The 24,869-nt window shown below is 39.1% G+C and overlaps 1 long non-coding RNA gene across 1 annotated transcript in view; it reads left to right on the top strand.

The window, feature by feature from the left end:
* LOC145555295 (uncharacterized) overlaps window positions 1-24,857 on the top strand; it is a 57,640-nt gene extending 32,783 nt beyond the window's left edge. The window contains exon 3 of the long non-coding RNA XR_014091407.1: window positions 23,855-24,857. This is a non-coding gene — a long non-coding RNA (uncharacterized LOC145555295). The remainder of the gene's footprint in view (window positions 1-23,854) is intronic.
* The last annotated feature ends 12 nt before the right edge of the window (window positions 24,858-24,869 follow it).

Raw genomic sequence — 24,869 nt, 5'->3', positions numbered from 1 at the left:
TACTCCGATTAAAATCTCCTGTTTAAAACTTTGAATGACTTCGGACTTGACCCCGAGACTCGAGTCCGACTTGGCTCTCTCAAAGCCGTGGCTTTGGTCGCACCACTGCCAGCCACAACAGATGGTAACGGTTCTGCTGAAGGTTTCTTCCTGTTGAAAGGGAATGCTTTGTCTCCAACGCTTTGCTTGTGTAGAGGATGTCTTGTAGAAATCACCCTGAGTCGGAGCTTTTCAGAACAAATTTTTTGCTGAGGTTGCAGTTCTCCAAAGTGTGGAGCAACCAGCTTTAGCACATCTAGAGACTGAGGTTGTTGCTTGTTGTTTTTTTCTTTTTGATAAACAGCCTAATGACCATCTTTATGTACTATCTTGGTTGTTTAGATTTTTGATGGTTGTTTAGATTTTTGATCATTTTCTCCATGGATTAAGAATTTTTTGCGAAGGATTATTAGGGTCATATGAAGAAAAAAATATATAAAAATGATTCAAAATGAGTATAAAGTGATAAAATTACAACAAAGTCATATTACGAGAATAAAATCATACAAGAATACAATCTAAAAAATATGAAAATAAAGTCATATGACACTTTTATTCTAGTATTATTTCAAATATTTTAGCAATTCAGGCTTTATTATGACTTTATTCTCAAAATAGATCTTATTTGGCATTATTATGACTTTAATATTTTTAATATTTTTCATATTTTTTTAATTTTAGTGTCACATGTTGTGATTGTCTGGCATCCCGGTCGGTTCTCTCTTCGCTGCGTCGTCGACACTGAAAGCCTTTCCTCCGAAGCTGCTGACGTTTACATATGAAAAGCAGTGAAATCGCTGAGCTGTCTCCGTATTTTCTCAAAACTGAGCGGAGTGATCGGTTAAAGTCCGGCACTAATTTCCAACAGTCGTCTGAGCGAGACCGCCCGTATACATTTAAACCCCCATCAGCTGAGTAAGTAGCCCATGTAATTAATATAAGTGCACTAACGCTAATGCAGCCTCCATTTTCTTATTGAAGTCGGCCTCCTGTCGTCTACATTAATTTATTTTTCTGGTAGTAATTTGACCTTTCTCGTTATTTTACAGTTCTCTTACAATAAGTGTTGAGGCGCAGAGCTGAAAACATGTCAACTTTAAGTATATATTAGGAATTCAATTCGTTTCACTCAGCATACTGTACATAGTCAGATCGGATAAAAGTTTAAGCAGGATACAACAACTCTGTTATTAGATTTGGAAAGTTTCAAGCCCGACTCTCGTCCGCTCCGCCATCTGCTCTCCTAATTTTATATTAATGCTTCTGGGATGAAAGGCTCGCTCTCTACCCTGATTCCCGATTTTGCAAATCTATTTTGATGGTATATATATATATATATATATATATATATATATATATATGTATTTTTTTGTTGTTGTTTGCGTGATGTACCATCTGCCATGTCAAAACCGCGTCGGCGTATATTTAGTACTGCCCAGGAGCGCTCGGTTCACTTTCATCGCAAGAGCTCTCGGAGGTGAGGCGAGGCTTGGCTTGGATCCATCTTGATTTCCAAGTAATGAGCTCTATGTTTCACTGTGATGTGAGTCTGTAGGGGGCCCAATTAATGAATCAGACCACCAATGTATTACACTCTGTCCATGTAAAATTTACGTCGGATATATATGCCTAAAGACACCGCGAGGAACGCGGGAATCTTAGATCACGTCGCTTCTCGGTGAATTTCAATGCGGCCCGTGAAGGTGAACCACACGGTGCTGCCAGTCTGCTAATGCATTAAGATATCAGATGCTAAAAGTGGATATTTTTGTGCCAAAAGGTGTTTTGTTGTTCTGAGTCCAATTACCTTTATAATGTGACTCTTGGATGCGGGAGGCAAACAGACTTTACTCTCTGTAGTCGAGCCAGAGACTCTTATCACACCCAACAAAGCAGAGAAATAGACATTGAAAGAGCAGAAATGGGTCACACAGCAAATCTATATGACTTATTTAGTAACCAACTAATCAAATCTCACCAGCCTCGCTTCAAAATGAAGCGATTTCACGTTGGAGATCTTGTTGATGCTTTGACAATGAAGCGTCTCCTAAGCAATTAGAAATCACGTCTGTCAGTCATCGTACTGTACCGTCCACAATTACCCGCAGTGTAATGTTTTGTTTGTGTAATGTCATCTGTGCGGCACTTTGGTTACATGAAGTAATGTATAAAAATACATCTGGATTGAATTTGCAGCTGTGACTGCCAAACGAAAAGCTTTTACTTCATTTATTACATAAAATCCTAATGACACAGGCAGAGAAAAATCATGGTGTCAATGATGTTTTGTTTTTTTTAAGTTAAGAAAGGAGATTTGGTGATTTGCAAAAATTTATTTCTTGGACTTGGCAAACAAGATGAAAACTCTCTCAAACATAAAAACTTCAGATGATGTGTGAAACATGACTTAACACAATTCACTGCCTGAAATTATGTTTCTTCACACAATTTCAGCTAATGAATATTGACTTTATTCCCCCCCCTCCTACAAATAGCTCAGAAGAGAATTTGTCTCTGTTGTGAGATAGATCCTGGCTTTTTATTAATGATGCTTAATGGCGGTAATAACTGGAACTGGCTCCATTCACCTATATTTGATGACTTTCACTAATTAGTTTCATCCTTTTTTAACAGAAATTCAGACACAAATCTGAACATTTTCTTTTAGTAATTTATAAAGTTTGACTTGTATTGACTTGTCAGTTTTGTCAAAATTAATCCAGTTTCTACACATGGAAAACACTGATTTAAAGGTCCCTCATTGAGATGATCAGTGTATTTGTTTGGTATTCGTGCAAGCAAAAACCAATCACGGAACAATCAGACACTTTGGAGACATGAAGCGTCTACACCAGCATTTTTCCTTTGCCTTCTTGCCTCTTTCTGCAGAGGGTTAGCCAAGATTACATCCAAAGGTTTCACAGCCTCTCTCCTTTTTCCCATAGATCTCCCCGAGATCAGTCATAATTACAGCGGCTCCTACCGCTTAGATGACGTCCCTCCTGGTGTTACCATGGAAACGCCTGCCGTTGCGATGAGGCGGTAGGATTGGCGTGAAGGGGATCTTTATTTCCCATCGGCCGTATCTGATTAAAAACGCCGGCATAGCTAACAAAGGAGAAGGAGGGGGGCGGGGGGTTGGGGTGAAGGGTGGGGTGGGGAAGGGAGCGGGTGTTTTAATTTCCACACGCTGCTGGCTCCTGAAGGTCCCTTTCATCCAGGAGAAAGATACAGGGTCGCCGCTCGAGGCTGTAATGGCTGCTGCGGAGGGTAAATTCTACCTGCATCCCCTCTAAGACGGGAGGGGGTGATGATAGATCATGTGGGTTAATCTAATAGGGCTGCGCTCCTGTGATTTAAGTCCATTATGATTGTTTATGTGGCATGGATTGTCTGCATGAATGAATGAGGACAGGAGATAAGATGCGATAAGCAAACACACAAGCATTCCCCTTGAAGACAGTGAAGGGGAAGGCAGAAAGTCTAAAGGTACATCCACAACTTTTAAGCACAATCGGTAGTGACATCGGTAATAAACACGATGTTATTTGCTGAAAACGGTGACGGAGAGACGGAGTGATAAATGTTTGTTGGTGTATCCTCCTCACCCCTCCACCCCACCCTCAGGGCAGGCTGGTGTTCACAGAAACGGGGGATGGTCAGTTAATTAAACACGTAAGACGATGGCCTTCATGAAAAGTTAATTAGCTGCTAATGAAAGCGGAGTGGGCTGGACCACTGCGGCGCTGATAAAGTGGCGCGGAGGCGCGTGTGGACCGCGCCGGTTCGCCTTCTCGCGCCCCAACGGAGCTGATAAGTCCAGCCGGTTCCGCTTCAGAGGATACCGGACAACAATCGCGACTTTGTCCAAAGGTGAAAATAAACGGCTTCCTTGCGAGTGAAATGACGGAGAAGGGGCAGGGGAGGGTATTTAAAGCTGAGGTCACGTTTGAAAGGGGATCAAACAGACTTTTATCTGGAGAAGGTTGTTGTTTCAGCCTGGTTTTCAGACAAGGTAACGGAGATTACGCTCCGTCTGATCTGCCTCACGGTTAGGAGTGTGTAAAAGGCCTGCTTATTCTTTTTGCAGTTCAATGCAAAGCTGAATTCTCGCACAGGAGGTGCTTTCTTCCTGCTTTAAGAGCATCTGTTCTCACATTTCAACTGATTTTCCTTCTGCGGATGTTAGCACCCCGGGCACATTTATCTTTTATTTAGAAACCTGACCTCACAATGCTTTGACCTAATATATGTAGGGAGGATCCCATATCCAGTCTTCTCACTGCAGAGTCACTTCAGATTTAACTTCCAGTTTGAGAGATTCTTTCTGCTGGAGCGGTTTAATAGCTGGACGCACATTTTTAAAGCAACAAATGGGCAGGCCGTAAAATGTCTAGGAGGACAAAAGGAAACGACAATGGCAATCACAATAAAATAGACAAATAAAATTGGAAGAAAAAAAAAGATGAAGGAAAAGGGAGGAAATGAAATGGACAATGGATGAACAAAATGTGCTTGCTGCACCCACAGGTATTTAAGTAGCAAACATGATTTATAATATCTATAGCGGCTACAGGCGTGGAGTAGTGTAATTGCAACTGCAAACATTATTATGCAGTAAAATGTGTTTAAAGGTAGACGTTTTGTAAGCTAAAGCTTATGTTTTCTGTCTGCGTTTACTTGTTTAGAATTGAATTACCCAAAAAAAGAATCACTGACATTGTTATTTAAGTACTTCCTTTTAATAAAGAAGTCAAATATCATTGGTGTTTTGTAAAGATGAGTACCTCATGACAAACTGCAAGCTTTTAATTGGATCAATCTGACACATCTGTGACTGTGAGGCTAAAAACAGACTTGTTTTTCTTTAACCACGGATCATTCATGATATTTTAAAGTAACAGCGTCGATGAGGAAGCAAGTAAACAAACTAATTTATTATGGAATCTAATATGGAAGAAATGCTACAACATACCGCGTGATTCTTTGCAAACTATAAGCGGATTTTCACGCACAGTCACTCAAAAGACGCATTTGCATCTAGGAGTCGGAGAGCGTTGCTCATTTGCTGTGTCAGATCCACGCTGCTAAGCAACAATCACTTAAAAGAAAAGGATGGAGATTTGTCTGTAATGTCAGTAGAGATGAACGTTAAAATATATTCATCTGGAGTTTTTTCATTGAATTATTATACTGGGCAGTCTGACAGTGAATTGTATGGACTGTTCTCATGAGGTTACAGTTTAGCTAATTAGCATTAGCATGTGTACTTCACTGATTAAACTGCGGATTTGTGAACTTTAAATCTACAGCAGAGTTGGTCAGCTCTAAGAGAGTTCATACCAGGTTGCAATAATTCTTTTAATAAACTCATAAATGTAGATTTACTCCATTTCAGGCCCATCATTGCTTGGATTTAGCATCTAGATCAGGGGTGTCAAACTCAATTTCACCGAGGCCCACTTCAGCATATTGGCCACCCTCAACGGGACACATTGACGGTACAAATCAGGAGTTCCCAGGTTCAGTCCTCCAGACTGCAACTTTTAGATGCATCCCTGCTAAAACACACCTGACAAAAGGTTGACTTCCCTCATCAGCAGCAACTCAGTTCTGTAGAGGCTTATAATGAGTCAATGATCCAGGTGTGATGGAGAAAGAACGCATCTAAAGTAGCAGATGGTAGCTCTGGAAAACTAGACTTGGGCAGCCCTAGCATAAATGTATGAAAATATAATGTTAAAAATAGATTAAACAACACCTCATATTGTTAAATAACGCTTTGGAGCGTCTGGTTAGGAAGCGCATTCAAAAACTTTGGTTGAAATGGCGCGTTAAATTCAAGTCTCCATTACAGACCAGAGAAACCTGAAGAGAAAGCAACGTTGTGTTAATCCATTTGAGGAGCCGGCAGTTTATCTTGAGGAAATAAATCACGACGCAGAAGTTAATTAGACTGTAGCATGCGCAGTCCGCTGCTCAACCACTGCGGACGCAGCTCCGCCGCTGCGAAGAATTAAAAACTGCTGGAAGTAACTCATCCAGCGGATTTAACAAATGGAGCCTTTTTGGTACACGTTACCCAGGAGAGCGGCGTTCTGGAGGAGCTGCAGACGTAACATCTGTCCGTTTCGGAGAAGCGAAACTACGCAAAAAATAAATAAATTCTGGTTAGAGCGCACACCGGACCGCACACAGGGTAAAACACTCACAGAGTTCAGCTGATCTGTTTGGATCAGGCATATCCAACTGACTGATGAATTAGTGCAGATTTTTCTGCAGATGGGGACCAGGAGGAAGTGTTAAGTCCTGGTAATTTAAGTGAAGTCGCTTAATTTAATTAATTAAAAGTTATTTGGGCCTCACAGTGGTTTATGTCACTACGGAGAAAATGAAGATACATTTATCTGCTTAATTTTTAATGGGATCTGGATTCACGGCGAATATTAGCCAAACAGCATAAAATGCGACTAAATAGCCGATGTTAATATGATTGTAATTTCATGGATAAAAATAGTACATCAACGATTTTTTTTATGTTGTTGGTTAAGATAACGATAACAAAAAAAGTCTAGCGCCACCTGCCGCCCTGACACCAACACACACACATCTTCATTCACAGTCTTACTTGTAAATCAATTTTTCTTTTCTTGGACATTTTGATGTTAGCTTGTCGATGTCTCAGTTTTATTCGCTGGGAAAATCAATAAGCAGCTTGAGGTGACTCTGCTGCTCTCTAGAGGTGAGAAGCCATAATGTTGGCTGATAACAATCGGAATGCATTATGGGAGGAGATGTAGTTTGTTGTCAATTCATGCTCAAAACCTATTTTATAAAACGCAGGGGGGGCCACATAAAATGACATGGCGGGCCACATGTGGCCCGTGGGCCTTGAGTTTGACACATGTGATCTAGATGATGCAATAAACATAAAATATTTGTTTAGATTAAGGAATATAAACTTGTAGGTCTGAACAGCATCTATGATTGTAGAAATAAGACTAATATAATATAATATAAGGGGATTTAAGTTCACGGTCCAACACTTTGTACTTTACATTTTGCTTCCAATTATATTTTTAGTGGCATTAAAGTTATACTTATCAAGAGTTTTATGGGTCTTTAAAAGTTTCTTTCTGCACAGTGGGTGCCTTACTTTTTCTTTTTTTTTTTTACTCCAGTCATTAGTTGGCCAGTTTTCTCAGGGATAGATTCTGTTAGCTGAGTAAATCACTTTGAACTGACCTTTAAATTACTGCAGCTTAAAAAAAAGCACTTAAACCGAGCTACAAATATTAAGCTCCTGAAAATTGGTGGATATGTTTCACTTTTTTAGAACATGGCTTTTCCATTCATTTTAAATTTTGTTTTTAGTAAATGAAGATATGAACACGTTTGATCCAAATAGATGTTTTGATGCTATTTTGAATGTAGTTGGAAAAAAATTGGGCTCTGTTGCATCATATTTGCACCGTGGAAACAGAAAGCCATCAAGTTTAAATTGGTAGTAAAAAATATGTATTTTCAAATCACTATATAAAAATATTACATTGGTGATATTGTCAAAAACAGTTTTAGGTTAGGATTTCAAAAATTAAACGATATGTTGTGCACTGGCTGAAAATGTGAAAAACGTCGAACGAATTCTTCTCTGACAAAGACATGACCGTCCAACTAACACAAAGTATATACATTTCCCACAAGATTCCAGTAATACGCATTGAATTTAGCTTTTATATAAAAGGCAAACATATTGCCAGTCATACCAAAAATGTGTCATTACTTTGTATCCGAGTCCTTTCTTCAGTTGAATCACTTTGTCAAGGTACGTTAAAGATGTTGGTTTGCTGAATTGAGTCCCCACCTCTTTGCAATCACAAGTCATTGGATCGTCAAGGTTCTGAACAACAATAACAAGCAATTACTCGCATATCCTGAAAAAAAACTGCAAAAAAGCAAAGACGTCACTTTATAGTTGTGCAATTCCTGCTGCGAATAATTAACTTCACGTCTGGCCCATTTACCTGCCTTTTCAGTCGCTGCGAAATTGCATCGGATGGTGAGAAAAACCTAAAGCGAAGGAACAAATGGAAGAATACGTAATTGTGCAGCAACTGTAAGAATAAATTATTAAAATGAGCAGAAAAAACAGTTTGAAGGACGTAAAATTCTTTCAGTTCCCCTATAAAAGTTTTACCAACAAAGACGTGTCAGAGTTTGTGTCGCATTTGTTGATGTTTAAATGAATCCCTTTTTGTCTGAAACACGGATGAGGATGATATTACAACCTTTATAAAGGTTGTAATATCATCCTCATCCGTGTTTCGCGTTTTGTTGCCACCTTATGGTAAAGCATGGACTTTTTTTTATTTAAGTATTATATTTATTGTCCTTACAATCTAAAGAAAATCTCAGCGGTGATGGTTGTTGTGGTTTTACAGAAACCAGCAGCAGAAAACCCATTTCATTCTGGATCGTTAACTTTGTTAATAAGCCTTCATGCTTTTGCTTGGATGATTTTAATTATGATTTGTCGAGCTGAGGATCGGGAGGTCTGGTGTGGAATCTCCGAAAAAGTTACAAATTATTGACGATGACGTTCTTTGGGAACAATCCTTCATCAACTCGGTGTTCTGGCTGGCAGAGTTACATCTTGATGTTGTTCTGTCACTATAGGCTCAGACTCAGCTAACGTGAGGAACTTCAACCTCCAGAGGGATTCTGGAATAAGGCCGATGCTGTTTTTTAATCAAAAGGAATCGACTGAGCGGTTTAGGCGATCTGATTAGGATGCCTCCCCGAGTGCCTGGCTTTTGAAGGTGATCTGGAGACGATCAGCTGGGAGTAGACCCAAGGCAGACCCAAAACTCAGTGGAGGGATTTCATCTCTCCTTGGCCTGGAAACGCAGAGGGACCGAGCACGTTTCAGAGGAGAGTGTAGCGTCTCTGCTCTCCCTCCACTCGCCGACCTGACCTGAATTCAGCACCGCAAAATGGATGGAGCGAGTCAAAAAAAGCAGAAAAGTCACACGAGGGAAGATACGAGGGCTTTCGGAGTCGACTCTTTTGTTTTGCTAATGGTAGGAGAAGGAAATCAGCTCCACAACAGCACACACATGTCAAGCAAATAATAAGTATACAAAATCAGGTTTATGAACTGTTGCAAACGTCGTCAGGAATGTGAATAATTAGGCAAAGTAGAGTTGTCAACATGCTGTCAAGGTTTTATGTCGATTATTTCCAGAACTACCCAAAGACTTACGTGGTCTCTTGTGCTGGAAAGACTCAACGCATGACTGGTTCGCGAGGCTTCGTGTGTTTGATTCTCATTACCTTTGGTTTGATCAGTAGTGTAGAAAACAAATATTCTTCGAAGTATTTTCTCCCTTTATTTTTTTTCCAGATGTTTTTGGTTAATCTATCAAATTAAAATATATTAATAATAATAAAAAATACAATAAGGTAATTAAAAAAAATGATTGTGATGAAAAAACTATCCAAACCGTTCTTGGCTCTTGGATTTTCCTCCCTTAGTGCCAACTACTGCCAGCAAGCATTTGCATTAAGTGTGTGAATGTTACATCACTGTTGGCTAAGCTTGTTTTTTTTTGTATAATCCTATTTAACTGGATGACTTTCCACCATAATAAGGAAATAACAATAGCCTCTCAATTAAATTTGAGCCCAGATCTTTACTTTGTAATTTCAAAACCTTCATGTTTTATTTTTAGGGCCATTCAGATGTGAACTTACGGTTTGCTTCAGAATATTGTGCTTCTAATTAACTGTGCTTTTTGCCAAGTTATCAAAACAATAAAGAAATGAAGTAGCTCCAAAATTCACCACATATATCCTCAAAGGGAACAGAGGTACCCAGAGTGTTTGAGTGGAGTTCAAATGGCTTTATAAACTTCTCATTTATAGGGTCTGCTAGATGTCAGTCACATTATTATTATTGAATTTTCTTAGTTGAGGGTACAATGTGTTAACTTTTAAGATATTTCTGCCTACCTCATGTTGTCAAGTGGATCCTACTTAAGTGATTCTTTGGTTCTGGCAGCAATAGATTCTGAGAGGTGTCTTATAATTAAACTAAAAGAAATAAAAGAAGCAGCAGCCAGGTTAGTTTGAATTTACTCACATTATCACTATTTTATGAAACATTTAAGAAGGAGATGAAAGTAAAATCAGAAATCTGCAAGAGGGCAAATACTTTCACAATCCTGTAATAAAAGTAAATGAAAATAAACTTGTTTCAAATGAATGGTGCAGCACTTATAAAGCAAAGGAATGAAGTAACTTGGTGAACCACAAAATCTAATTTGTGGTTGAACATTAAAATTAGATAAACTGCATCTAACATAACTTGAAATGTAAAGATAAAAAGCCGCAATATCAAAAACGTAAAGAGGCAGTGACTTTAAAAACACTATCTGCCATTATCAGGCTATTAAACATATTGTACATGAACCATAAAAAGAAAATCTTTGTGTTGCAAGTTATGTTATTCTGTATAACCAAACTATGTTTAAACCAGCTAAGAATGATATGGTAAAATAAAATACAATTAAATAAAAATCAAACCTTAATGCAATCCTATAAAATACACATTTTTTTGTGTATGGTTAACTTTTTTTAAAATCATTCTTATTTACTGAGCATATGTCTAAAATATTCTAAGAGACATAAGTCTGTATTCTGAATATTTATAGCCAACAGATCTTAAGGAGCTTTTGCTGCAATAATAAAATACTGAAAAATGTCCAAAATGTTACACACCTTTAACCTTTAACCTTTGACTCAAGATTTAGCCACTAACTGCGTGTCACAAACATGTGACACACTTTGATCTTGATGTGGTTTCTGGAAGAATTTTTCTCCACACAAACTCTGAAATGTATAAAGAAAAAAAAATATGTGAAAAGGACAACTTTAGAAATAATCTTTAAATCTCCAAACCATGTTTTGTTATTGACCTCACATGACTTTCACCACGTAAAGTACATATAGTGGCATCCGAGCAAAGGTCAACATCACTTTCTTTCAGCCAGACTATATGTTATTTCTACAGCAATGTAGTTGTTGTTTATAAGATAAAAACATAAGAAAAGGAAAGCTGTGAAGATGCTCCAGGCAGCTTCCGATGCTTTTAGTCATCAGTCAAAACAAACCATTTCTAGGTGATGGATGTGTTTCTATGGGATTGTCCAGTTGTGAGCGAATAGGATGCTGCATCTTATCCTCTTCAGTATGCACATTTAAACTGTCTATTAAATATGAAAAGCGACACAGCGTGTAGGCCACTGTTTGGTTTATTGAAATGTTTTCCTATCTGGATTTTAGCCCAGGAAAGAAAAAAAAACAAATAACAAAAACAGTTTTAGTTAGCACATGGGTCTCCGCAGCGGTCCGCCTGGACGAGTTCCTCACCGGGCCGTGCTCCACATCGCATTTCATCCAACAGAATAAGACCTCGCCTCACCTCGCCTCCCGCGGACCAAGTTCCACGCTTTGGGGGCAGATCGAGGTTAGCATCGCAATTGGCAAGGAGGGGGCCCCTGTCGACAACAGCAGAGTCAGACTTAAGTCAAACCCATTACAGCGGGGGCAAATAAGTTGCATGAAATATTCACCCCCAGACGGCTACCAGAGAAATGCAACCATAAATAATTCACAGTGGGGGGAAGCTGGGTGGGAGGCGTGTCTGTGTTTTGCCGGAGCGCCGCTTCCCCCAAAGGCCTTTACGAGTTGTTTTTGTTGCGCTTACAGCCCTATTAAAAAAAATAATAGAAGTTTGTGCTTTATAATAAAGTAAATGAAACAAACAATAATGGAGACAAATATATAAAAAGGCTGTAGAAGTAGTTTCACTTAATCCAAATCCTGCATTACAATCTGTTGTCATGGAGCGTCTTTGTAGCTTTCCTGTCCCACATACTGTATATATGCACATGTGTGTGTGTGAATGTGGACAGCGAAACGGCAACAAGCGTTATCAAGAAAACTCGGCGATCAATAACGCTCCCGTGGCCCCGGGGCGAGTTCTCGGGGGCCGCGTGTGCGCCGGGCGAAGCAGAGAGATAGTTATCGTCTCAAGCTGAGAAACGAGCTGCTCGGCGCCGGCTCAAACGGGCGGAGAGTTCAGAAAAAAAAACAAACGAAAAAAAAAACTCAGCTTGAGGAAGCTGGGATCTGGATGATGAACAGTGCCTCTGTGAGAACACAAAAAAGATGCAACTGTGATGAACTTGTGTGCAAGCTATTTGGAGCAATGGAGGGTAAAAAGAAAAATAAGCAAGAGGAGATAAAAGGAAATCAAATGGGGATTTTTCATACCACCCCGCTCTTGCTTTTGTGAAAAGGGAAATTGTTTGTTTATTTATTTATTTTTTTGTCTTTTAAAGTTTCAAGATGGATGCAATTAATTGTGTGAAAATCTAAATTACTAGATTTGTTCTTTCTTTCTTTTTGTAACTTTAATGGAAAGTATAGAAATACTTTAACCCTGGTAGGCTTGAAAGTCCAGTCCAAACAGATGGTTGGTAGCGTGAACCATCTGGGAAGCGATCCACAAAAATATTAAGAAAAACAAAAAATCAAAAGGAAAAACTTTGAGAATTGGAGAACTGTCGATTTTTTATTTTTTTATCAATTATGCAACAAGTGCATACCAATAAATTAGGTCATCACTAATAGTTTGGGCTATTTTAAAAAATAAATCAAAACACTAAACACTAAAATCCTCTCTTAAACATATATTTCAAATGTTTATGTTTGTTTATAATTTAGAGCTAATAAAAATCCAAAATGTTAACTTTTAAAAATTTGAAAGGCACACTTTTTCCCTCCACCTAACTTTCTGTTGAACTGATTAGTTTACTGAGTTAACCTTTTCATTTTAACTTATTGAGAATAAATCAGCCATTGCGATGTTAAATATCATCACACTGCTTCATATAATAGCGCTTTAACTCTCTCTTACACAATGTTTGGGGGCTATAATGATTCAGTTTTGCCTTAATTACATCATACCCAGCCGCTTTCAGAACTCAATATTTGCACAGCTTAATGCCACCCCCCATTTTATACTGAACATGCAGTAAAATACGACTCCCTTTGTGTGGGACTCAGCAATGCAGTGCCCTGATATGTGTTCAACAAAAAAAGCGAAAATGGAGTTGATTTTTCACATTTATGGCTTCGCTGCTCACTGGGAGCGCAGAGGAAAGCAGAAAAAAAGTGTCCCCCAAGTTTTTACACGAGTTGCACGTCGGTCCTCCATACTGATTTGAAATGCTTTTCCTGAAGCCCTTCATGGTTGTGCATTGACACAAATGGGTAATATGCTTCAAGTATTAAAAAAATGTAAAAAAAAAAGGGCCTCCCGTACTGCTTCTCTATGATTCTTCTTTAGAGATATTTTAGCTTCTAGGCCCAGACCAGACGCCTCTGAATATAATTCTTAAAAGAAAGGAGTCCAACATTAAGTTGTGGTACACTTGGTTATTGGCTGGGGCGTGGCTAAAATTTATGTGAATATGACATAGAAAGTGTATCTCTCCTTAAAGCTGCAGTAACTTTTATAAACAATTTGTTGTTGTTTTTTTTTTGCTTATTATGTCTTGAAGTTCTATTTTTGACAATCAGGACTCAAACTCAGCAGTGCAATTTGGAACATATGTCATCTTCCAAATATGTCATCAAAATGCTTCTTTTTCATGATTTCATAATTTGTTTGCTTTATCTATAATAGTTTCAGAAGTTTTAAGTCTTCTGACTTCAAAATATTGACAGATCTCCAACTGGGACATCTCAGTTTGGCCACCAATTGTGAAACTAGTAACAGAAGCTCCTTGTTTTGCGTCCTTATTATAGAATAAGACTAGCAAAAACAACTAAATCATTTCAATAACAAAATTGGACAAAAAGCAGATGTAGAAGCTTCACTGAGACAGAGACATGTCCTTGAGTATGTGTTCAAGCAGCCCACAATGTCCATTCATTTCAAAATCTGTATCAGCATTCAACGTTTGTCCCTGATTCCTGTAACACTGGAGCTCCAGTCATTTGCATTGCCTGCAATGTCAATAATGAGGTCCACCCACCAGCTATGAATATATTTATATAACCAAACTGTCTCATTATGAAATCAAGGACACCAAGTCGACACAGCATAGTACATGAAGACACTGTGTGGCTGTTCGCTGACCTGCTGCCTTTAAGCTCAATGTGCGCATATTCCACAGGCATGCCGGATGAACCCTTTGATCGTATGATCTTTTCCTGTGGAATATTTTGCCGGCTCACCCTCCAGGCATTTAGCTTTACATCTGAGATTGGCTCACCTCCAAGCGTGCGTTTCCACGCGCACAGATTCTGCTCTCTGCAGAGGACCAGGCGGCAAAGTACATCTGTAAAGCCCCCCGTGTTCGCTCGGGTCAGAGAAATAGTCAGGACAAAACGCCCAGAGAAAATACCAGCAATAAAAGACACTTCGTCTTTTCATCATCACTCCCAAAATGTCCATTGTTATTGGCCTAAATCAATAATTTATTGTTTGAATTTGAGAGGAAACCTCGAGACATTTACACTTATGTTTTTTACACACATTTTTTCTAACGCTGCATTTTGGCCTCGGCAGAATCTGCGCAGAGTTCAACTGGCTGACAAAGAAAATGATTTATGGATCAGCTGTGTCATTCCCAGTAAATAATGGCCTATGCCAGTCTTGGAACAAGCTCAGCCTGCAACACGTGCTGGACAGAGTCATTATCTCAGACACGTATCCGTTTCTGTACCATTGTTACATGCATTTCACTTGTCCGTTTTTTTGTTTTAGATTATATGTGCAAATTAGCATTAACATGTTTTTGCTGTATTTTCTGTTTTATGTAACACTTGCAGCTAATTCAGAAATACACATTTCAGTCTTTAAAACAATCTGTTTCGTTTTTACCTCATACAAATGTGTGCTACAAATTATCACATAGTCATTGAGACACCGTGTAGTCTAAATGAAGGTTAATGTCAAATTTATGTTCAAAGAAACAGAAATGTGAATAAGCTAAAGATGTTATATTTTTTTTTTTTTCAGGTTCAAGTCTCAAACTTTACTATAACAACTCAGACGTATAGGGACAAAAATAATAGCATCTCAAAATACCAACACTTCTTACTGGGGGTGTTGCATTCTTGTTTGATTTATTTTTTCTTAATCATCTAAATTATTGAAGATGATTTTGAATTTGGATGTTACAGAATGTAGTGACTTTGGTAAAAAAAAAAAAAAAAAAAAAAGGTTATGAATGTCAAGGAATTAAGAGATGACCCACTAAAACGAGACTTTCCTCCAAGTTGCCGTTTCAAAACGAGCTTAACGTGTGCGAACAGCCGCCTCCCTTTTTACCAGGGCAGGTCCCAAGTCGGACTCACCGAGTTGTTTACATGTGATAAATTTAGCCGGATCCCGTATTACCAAACAGGAATTAAAATGTTAGTGCACTGCTCTGCGGGGAGGTTGCTGATGGAATGGTTCTGACATTGTGAGCCTTCCCAGTCAGGAAATTAGCCATCCAGCTTGTCAGCTCCCCACTGAGATTCCATCTGAGTACATGGGGAAAGAGCATAGAGCTCCTTCTAAACCAATGAGTATTTGTTTACTAAAATCAGCACTTCACACCATATCATTGTTGTTATTTCTTTGTCTTTTTTTTTTTTTTTTAACAGTTTCTCAATATGTTATAATGACTGGTGGTAAAAGCTTTTCGGCCATCTGGTCGATTAAAAAAAATACTAATTGGCATCATATGCTGTAGGTGAGTGTAGCACCAAAACTCTGTTGCTGCCTCTTTGCATCCGGAGCTCTGAAAGATTAACTTACTTCATGCTAATGTGGAACCAAGAGCTGGAAATACTCCACATCTTCATCAAATGTCAACTGCCTCTGAGAGCTTGCCAGCAACCCTTGAATGAACTTTGCATCGGGTGGACTAAGTGGAGCTGTTGAAGGTTAAGCAATTTAGACTCGCTTTGCGTTATTACCTTCCTTCCATCATTTCTTCCTTAAGACTCTCCTCCTGGTGAGTGCCTCCAGGCTTGAACCAATATTTTCTGTTTCTGGACTGTATTGGTGTTTACTTGCAATATTTGCCTCATCTGACCATTTTCACAGTTAATCCATTAATTTATGAATCCAAAAAAAAAAAGAAACAAAGTGTGCGGTTCTAAAACTTTTCCCAAAGTCAAATGTGATGTATAATATTGAGTTTTCAAGCTAGTCTATGTGGCTTCATCGATAATATTGGCTGGTAATACATCTTTTAGCGTACAGATTAATTCGGCGACTACTCAACCTATCAAATGAGCGTTCCGGAGGCAGATGGATCACATCCAAAGTCAATGGAATGACGGGGGGTGGGCTCGAAGTCCCCTCGTGACAAAGGTGCAGCATGAGTTCACCGTGGAACGGTGCAGAAACGGGTAGCAGGTGTGCTTGTTGGCGTGGGCTCACATCGGGGCGCAGTGAGACCTGAGCGTACATGCATCTGGAAGACAACCATGGAATTGAAGGAGCCGGAAAAGTTCCATTAATAAATGCAGTCGGTTGCCATGTAGCTGTGACGGATGCCGCTGTCGCTCCTCAGAGGAATGTCTGTTCTCAGTGGACGAGCTTTTACCGGCTTTCCGGGTTACCTTGACTAACCTTGTTGAGTGTTGCAAGCTGTTTTTTTTTTTCAAATGTTATCTCCCCAACTAATTGATATCAATCCAAGGTAAGGCGAAACAACTGATTAGAAATGTCTTTTGCCATTATAATAAGGCCCAGTCTTTCATTTTAGACCTTCGTTGCAAAGCTACGGAGACTGAAGGTAATGCATTTCTAATTAGCTGTTGAGCTAAAGCACTACAAGAATGCACATTGAGAGAAATCTCCCTAAACTACACATCACAGGCTGCATGATATCCACATCTGCCAGCACATGCTCCGCTGAGCACTTGCCTCATCGCCCTTTTCCTGTCAGCGAGTGGTCTTCCGGGCTAAGCCTCATGAATCTCCTTTTAATGAAGTCTGGGGGCAGGAAGTGCACACTCCCCATCGCTGACAAGTCACTGCCCGTCCGCCTTTAATCATCAGGATGACGTCTCTGGTTCCCCGCTGAGTAGTCGTCTTTTAATCCATGTTGATGATGCCTAATAATGACGAACGTAGACATAGAGGTGCTTTTCTGAGCTCTTCAGTTTCTCAAGGCTACCGTCAACAATGTTGGATAGCAAGAAAACACGTTAGGTTTAGGTAAGTTTGTTTTAAGCATTGATTTTAGCTCCCGGATATATATACCAGGGAGCTTCTGTCCTGCTCTAGAGACTCTACCACTCACATATCTTACTTGTTAAGACATACCAGTATGGTCCTATCAGTGTCCTTGAACCTTGCACAAACCTCTCTGTCGAATAAAGTCCTGGAAACACGAATATCTGTTTGAACACATTTAGGCTTGAAAATACAGTGTGGTAAAGCTGCATCTGTCCCTTTCAAATTTCCTCTTCCTTTAATCACATTTCTGATCAACAAGAAAATGTTATCAGGCAAAGATAACCTATAGAAATGAAGAAGTTTTCAAATAATGATTTTCTGTGGGTATGAGTTATAAACTAGAAGTTATCTAGCAATGGAAATTATTTGTATACTAAAAAGTTTCAACTGTTGCATAATTGCTTCAGTCTAATATCTTTTCTGTCCCCATTAAGACAATTTAGGACAGTTAAATATACAACCACATAGCTGAGTTGGTCTATTGGGGCATTTTATTTTTGCAGACAAGAAAAAAAAGCCTCCTGAAAGGTAACTTGCAGAGATGTCTCTTATGTATTCTTTATATGCTCTGGCTGTTCCATCTTTAAGACGCCTTCATTTTCTTACTAGTTCCTCTGAGATTAAGCAAAACACCCTTGATTGTAACAAACTCATCATTTTATGGGTCACAGTCTGGAGGACGGATGAAAAAGGACAGCGAAAAGCATAATTAGTGGAATGAAAAACATTGACGTATTTGGGCTCCCGTAGCTATAGTTCATTACAAAAGATGCTTCAAAAAGACCTGCACAAAATGACCCAGCATCTTAAAGATGAATGAAACATTTATCCTGGATAGTTTTGGTCAACGGTACTGCGCCCCGACTTGAATTAAAGCCGTAATGCACTGTGAACATTCTTAACTGTAAGTAAGTGGAGCCTATGGAGAAGTTACTGTGTCGGCCAAGTTTCCCTGAAGCGTATCCGACTGTACAGTTGAAAAAGAGACACCCCCTCAAACCAAGCCAATGCCAGAATTAATTAAAATCCAAAGCACGCCCACACAACAAACGTCCATTGCAGTTTGGTGACATTTCAGCTGATACTGACCTAATGTGGTTGATACAGTAGCTTCCCCCATATGTCAAGTAAATCTTCACATTACCATGTTCTCTGCCCTCCGTTTAAAATCGCAGGCTTGCTGTTTTCTCTAACCAGGTGCTATGAGGTGACAAATAATTCATTTGCAGGAGATTAAGTTATGCAGTCATCTAATTTGGTCAAGTGTGCAAATTGTTTAAGCTTCTTAGCTGCTCTGGTAACTTAACAAGATAGCCCTCCCCCCCTTCCCCCCTTTTATCATGTGAGGATTATGGCTGCAGCTTTCATTAACAAAATAAACAATAGGTCAGCGCTAATAACGTTGCCAAAAGCCCGTTGATCAATTAAAGAAGTCCCCACAGAGGCACGCTGCAAATTTACAAAAGGGTAATGGAAATGGATTAGCAACAGTGAAACAAGTATACCACTGAGACCTAAAAAACCAAAACAGGGTTTGTTATTATTATTTCCTCTCATTTAAAGCAAAAGGAAACTCATGAGAGCTCAGACGGCTGAAACTTATAGGAGAGAAACTAAAAATATAAGGGAACCAACCCCAAGTACCTGTTTTTTTTGTTGTTGTTTTTTTTACTTTGTCTAAGGTTGATTTTCATTCCCCTCAGGTGCATAAGAGAGATGGGCTGTGATTAGCCAGATTAGGAAAACAGCACCCCCTACAGAGACTGATCATTCCTGGAAATCACAGGAGAGGATACGTTCTCAACATTACCTCAACCGAACCCGGTCATAAATTGTTGAGGACGCACAATCGATAGATTAAAAACAAACAAACAAACCCTGGCTCTGTTCCGTTGCTCTGCCGTGACACCAAACAAGAGGGCTGCTTTCATTCAGTCTCTTAAAGCCTGATATCCTGCAGCAAAAATGCTGATTCATTCTGTTATGAGAGTTGTGTAGTGCTGTAAATGTGATGCTGCTGCTGAATGATTTTTTTTTTGTTGAGGGGTTTGTATCACACTATCAGTGATTACATAAAGATATGGGTATGACACTTTATGTAGATTTGCAAAACAACTATAGCAGCATTCAAGGCATGTCCAGTCCTTTATTGCTACCTTCCTCCAACATTTAGATGCATCCTTCTCCAACACACCTGAATCATATGAATGGCTCGTTAAAGCCAAGTGACTGCAGAGGGACTTCAGTTGTTTTTATTAAGTGCTTTGGATACAGGATGCAGCCTAAACAATGGATTATGACATCCTTGTTTTAAGGCATCACCTTTTTCACACAAGTTAATTTTTTTTACCACCTTAATGTAAAAATATTATTCCAAATATTTAGCATTTACCAGACAATGTTGTGGTCTGTACGAGATTTTAGGCCACACAATTCAACTGATGATGACTGAGCCTTTAGTCATGAGTGTGTTGGGTGAAAGAATTGGTTGTTTCAGAATGTTACTTTAGTACATCTTGACAGAAAAAAAACCTTTCCACTATCATACAAAGCAGTGTACTTTATGTTTACACTGTTTTCCAATAAGATTCTACAATTTTATAGCAAAAAACATCCTTTCAATTAGAAGGAAAATATTTTTTTCTCATGCTTTTGCAAATATACGCATACATGTTTGTGTAAGTAATAAATAATGCATCTTTCTTTCTCAACGGGGGGGATAGCCTTGTGTCTACTCAGTGCATGTTTTATGGTTCCATCTTAAAGTATCTGAGCAGATATGGTAAAATTACCCATCGAAATGAGTTTATTTATTACTGTAAACATACTTTATACATGGAATTCATCTCACACCCAGATTTACAACATGCCGAGTAGAAAATGATTAATTTGGTTTATTTATGTAGTGTCATTTCAAAACAATTGTCATCTAAAGACACTCTAAGGAAAGAAAAACACAGTTTATGCACATAGACATTTCTGTTATATTCAATCCAGTCTTAAAGATTCAAAGTAAATTACAAACATCCCAACTTGATATCAGTTATAAAACATTGAGTCAAGTTCGGTTTATTATTGACTTTTGTTGAAAGTTTTTGTTGTGTTTTTTTTCCCAGCTGCTTGTCTTCTAACTTTCTGCTTCCAGGTGCCAAAAAAGAGGAAAACTGAAAGGTTGTTTACTTGGGAGTGCCTTATTTGTTCACCAGCATTGACTTTAACCATGTTATATATTTGTTGATGTTTGGATGTGATTGAAGTCTGCTGGGCGACTGCAGTATGTATAACGCAGGCCAAGCAAAACCAGACGTCTGCTTTGACCTCTTCCATGTTTTTCTCCACACAGATACTTTTCCCTGATATTAAAGCTCAGATACCCAGATCACTTTGCACTGATGCATAGTAATAGACCAACTTTTAATTAATTTATTTTTTTCCAATTTATTTGCATTCCTTTGATGTGCCTCCCCACTAAAGCCATGTTGTGAGCCTTCAGTAATGCATCCTTGGTAACCTATTCATCAAAGAATATTTTTTAAGATTAATATATCACCTGATAAAACTTTTCACTCTGCAGCATTTGGCCAATCACTGAGCCGGTTAACAAAGAGTAAAGTCGTTCCTCACACTGCTTGTAATTTCAGACCTTGGTTCCCACTTTTTTTGTAGTATATGGTATATTGTTATTAGACAAGCCTTTGCTGTAGCCAGTACAACAGGTCATCCAAGATGTGAGTTGGGACTGAATACATAAATTGGAAATTCATTGATGTCATATAGAAACAGACGGAGGCCTCTTTGCACCAACAGAGGAATCACACGATTAGTCTGAACATTTTATGAGGAAAAGAAAAATGGACGAAAGAAAAAAGAAGAAAAGTCAATTTTATGGATGCAGACTGGTTAATTGCTCTTTTTTTGTTCAGACTTCATGATTCAGCCAAGCGGAAAATTCCTTTATTCGGTTTCAAAACACGATGTCTAGTTGAGTCGCACATCCACAAACTCACTGCCCTGGTCAATTTAGAGCCATTATCTGTCCGGCGGTTGCTGTTGTTCAACTTTAAGAAAACTCAAAGAGATAAAAGAATGAAAAGTAAACTTTGCATGCAAACTCCGCTTTGGTTGGTTTGTAAAATGATGTTGCTAGCTAAAACATGGCGGTAATCTTAAAAATAGAGATTAGACAAAAACTTGCAAAATCATATACTGACAATGACTCATTTGTATATTTTTTCATTTCCCCTCATAGTGATTTTATTTGTATTATAAATGTTGATGCTATTAGGGATTCAACACCGTCAGCCCACAAAATGAAATGATACACTATACCTGGTTCACATTAGACAGTACTTTTTTGGAAAACACTAAAGAAATCCCCATTTTTATCTTTACAAATAAAGATTGAACACACTCTTCCCGTCTGTCTGTATCTCTGTTGCAGCCCGGTTGTTCAAGATCTACTGAAATGTCGACACACATTTAGAGAAGTCTCAGCAATATTCTAATATCAAATATCTTGTTTTCTTTAGCTGCAAGTGGAAAACCAACATAATAGACATAGACACGTAACCTTCAGTCTGTTATTAAACTAGCATAGAAATATCTAATTGTATCAAGTCCCAACCCATCTATCTGAGGTAATATTATTCTTTATAGAAAAAAAATAATGGTTTTAGTGTGGCACTCATTGAGGTAAGGACTCGCTAAATTGACACCAGTTGTGATGAAATGGTAACTCATACAATACAGCCACATACAGAGAGACGCGCTCATTGTATTTGACCCCAAGACTTAATAGCATTAGCTTGAAATCTGTCTTTTGTGGCGGCCACCATTAGCTGCTAATAGCGGTGGTACTTCACAGGTGGTGACAACTTGGCAGCATCAGACATAATAAGGTTGCTCATCACAGGCTATTGACCACTGAGGTGGCCTTGGAGCTTGGTAACAGAGTACAATGGATGCAATCATTGTAACTTAAAATGATACTGGTCAATTGAAGGGCTGAGCGGGGGGCTTATGTGCAGAAAGAACCTGTATACCTTATTAAAATGACAAATTCTAGCATTATATTTTCCCCTGTCATTGTCTTCTATGTAGATCAGCTTCCTTTAAAAAGCAATGATGTGTAGCTCCCTTTGTTAGGCCCCATTTACATAAAAGTAATCCTCCCTATCGATCTCCCAGACCTCCACTGTTGGAACATGGCTGGATCAAACCAATCACGTCCAGCATCAGAACCCTGAAGCTAACGTATGGCTTGTTCACAAGACTATTATGAAGTTATATTATACACCCTAGTTTACCTTTTTATTCATTGATGTTAATTGAAGCTGGAGCTATGCTTGGCTTTTGATATACTACCAGCTAAAACCACATTGTGATGTAAAACTATGTGATAGACATGCGAAAATAAGAGGCAGGTCGCAAAAAAAGGAATAGAATGTTAAATAGACAAGTAAGGGAATGGCAGAATAAAATGAAGGAAAAAATGGATAAAGGACACAAAAAAGTCAGTTTTCAGTTACTTGTAAATTTTATTTAGAGACAGTTTGGGTTTCCTCCTAATGAATAAAGCAAATCTATTGACTGAACAGTTGGATGAAGCAAGATTTGGTACAAATTTAAAGACGGATTCCATTAAAGCTGCTGAGAAATACATAAAGTATAATTTTTTTGTGAATCAATTTCAGTGGAAAAAGATGTAAAAGGTGTGGAAAGGAAAGGGCCTTCATATTGTATCCAATACCATTGATTACATAAGATCAGACTACACAAAATCTGAAATTCATGTCATTTATTGGGAGGTGAAGCGATAAATGGTTTTCCCAGTCGACTAAAAAATGTCCGCAGATGGTATCCGCCACCGGGTTTTTCTACATTTAAGTTCCTGGATGTTCAGGGGATGCTTGACTAGTGGACGGTGATATTAGACCCTGCGTTCCGACCGTGTATCTCCCCCTCCCTCTGCGCCCAGACGAGGCATCGTCAGATTTATGGTTATGGATTACTAGCGGAGTCTGTCACTGCAGCCACAGATGTTGAGTGTCACTGTGGAAGAGGAGAGAGGAAGTGGAAGAGAGGGAACTTTTACCCAGGGTGCACTTGAAGCGATTCACTCCATTTGCAGATACTTGTCAGACTGAAAGGCGCAGAGTGGGGGAGGCTCATCTTCTCTTCACAGCTAGCTAACAGGGCATGCGATCTAGCCAGATACGGCTGCTCTCAAGGCAGTCATTTTGGCAGGAGTCGCCTCATTTCTCTCATAATCTAGAATAGTTTTCATTCAGCCTTAAATGTGATGGAGTACCTTGCACAAAATGTCTTCCACTTGACCTTTTTTTTTTGTAATTTGTTGGTTTACAATTATGAAGTAAACACAATTTCACTAGAACTTGCTATTCACCAGGAAAAGTCAACAGATTCTTGTGTATTTGAGGAATTTATCAAAAAGGTTTTGAAAACTCTGCTGTCCATTTATCATCAACCCTTTGCTTTCAGAGTCCAAACATGGAAGGAGTGCGTCACACGAGTACGTCACTCAGACACGGCCCTCCACCTAAGGTGAAGCAGTGACGAGAGAAGCAGTCAAGGAACCTGTGGAGATGCAGGTGAGAGAATCCGTTGGCAGGTCAAATTTGCCTCTGAAGCCTTTGAAGTTGAAGCAATTGTTTTCAAAAAGTGAGAATGTCTGATCCAAAGTTTCCGTCTAACCCTCTCCAGGTTTCATCAATACCAGCCACTCCCTCAATGTGTGGACGGTGTATGTTGTTTGCAGCCGCCTATCCTTTCATAAAAGTTACCCTTTTGTTTTTTTCCCACAGCCTTTCTGCTGCCCCAGACATTCACATGCAGACTCTAAGCAGTTCATTGCTTAGGGCTATCTTGTTCATCCTTGATGGTAGTTTTCACACTCTCTTGCTTCTCTCCTTCAAGCTTAATGTGGATTCTGAGGGTGATGGACTCCTCCATGCATTGTAAAGAGTGTTCCTTTCTTGGTATCAGTGGCCTTCATCTCCTCCTCTGGCAGGGCTATTATGTTAGCCAAGCATCTGAGAACTGGCAGGGCAACTGTTTGGAACCTCACTTGCTCTTTGTACTCCGTCGGCATGCCTGTGGTAACCCTTGTGATATATGTGTCCACCGTCGAGGTGAATAGCCGAATCGCAATTTTGCTATTTTCTGGCATAAAACTTGGGGACCTCCTTGTAGAAAAGGGGGATGATTCTGAAACGTCGGGCATTGTTAAAAACCTGGCAACGCAATCTTGAAAATCCCAAGTGCTGTCACATCTTTATCAAATGTTATTTTCTGTCTGGATGCTTTGATCCAGACAGATCAAAGCATCTTCGTGGATGTTTTCCGTTATGTTTGTTCTCGTTCTGACCATGAGAGAAAATAGAGTAAGAACATCCTTAAGACTCAAGTGCACTCCATTTTTCACAGTAAGACCGGCTGAGGTTTGTGTTTTCTACATAGTACACTAATCTAAAGACATGGCAAATACCGCAACCAA

This window comes from Poecilia reticulata, chromosome 2 (assembly GCF_904066995.2).
Source record: "Poecilia reticulata chromosome 2, P_reticulata-male-v2, whole genome shotgun sequence".
NCBI lineage: Eukaryota > Metazoa > Chordata > Actinopteri > Cyprinodontiformes > Poeciliidae > Poecilia > Poecilia reticulata.
Note: the sequence above shows the minus strand (reverse complement) of the source record. Positions and strands in the feature narration are given on the sequence as shown.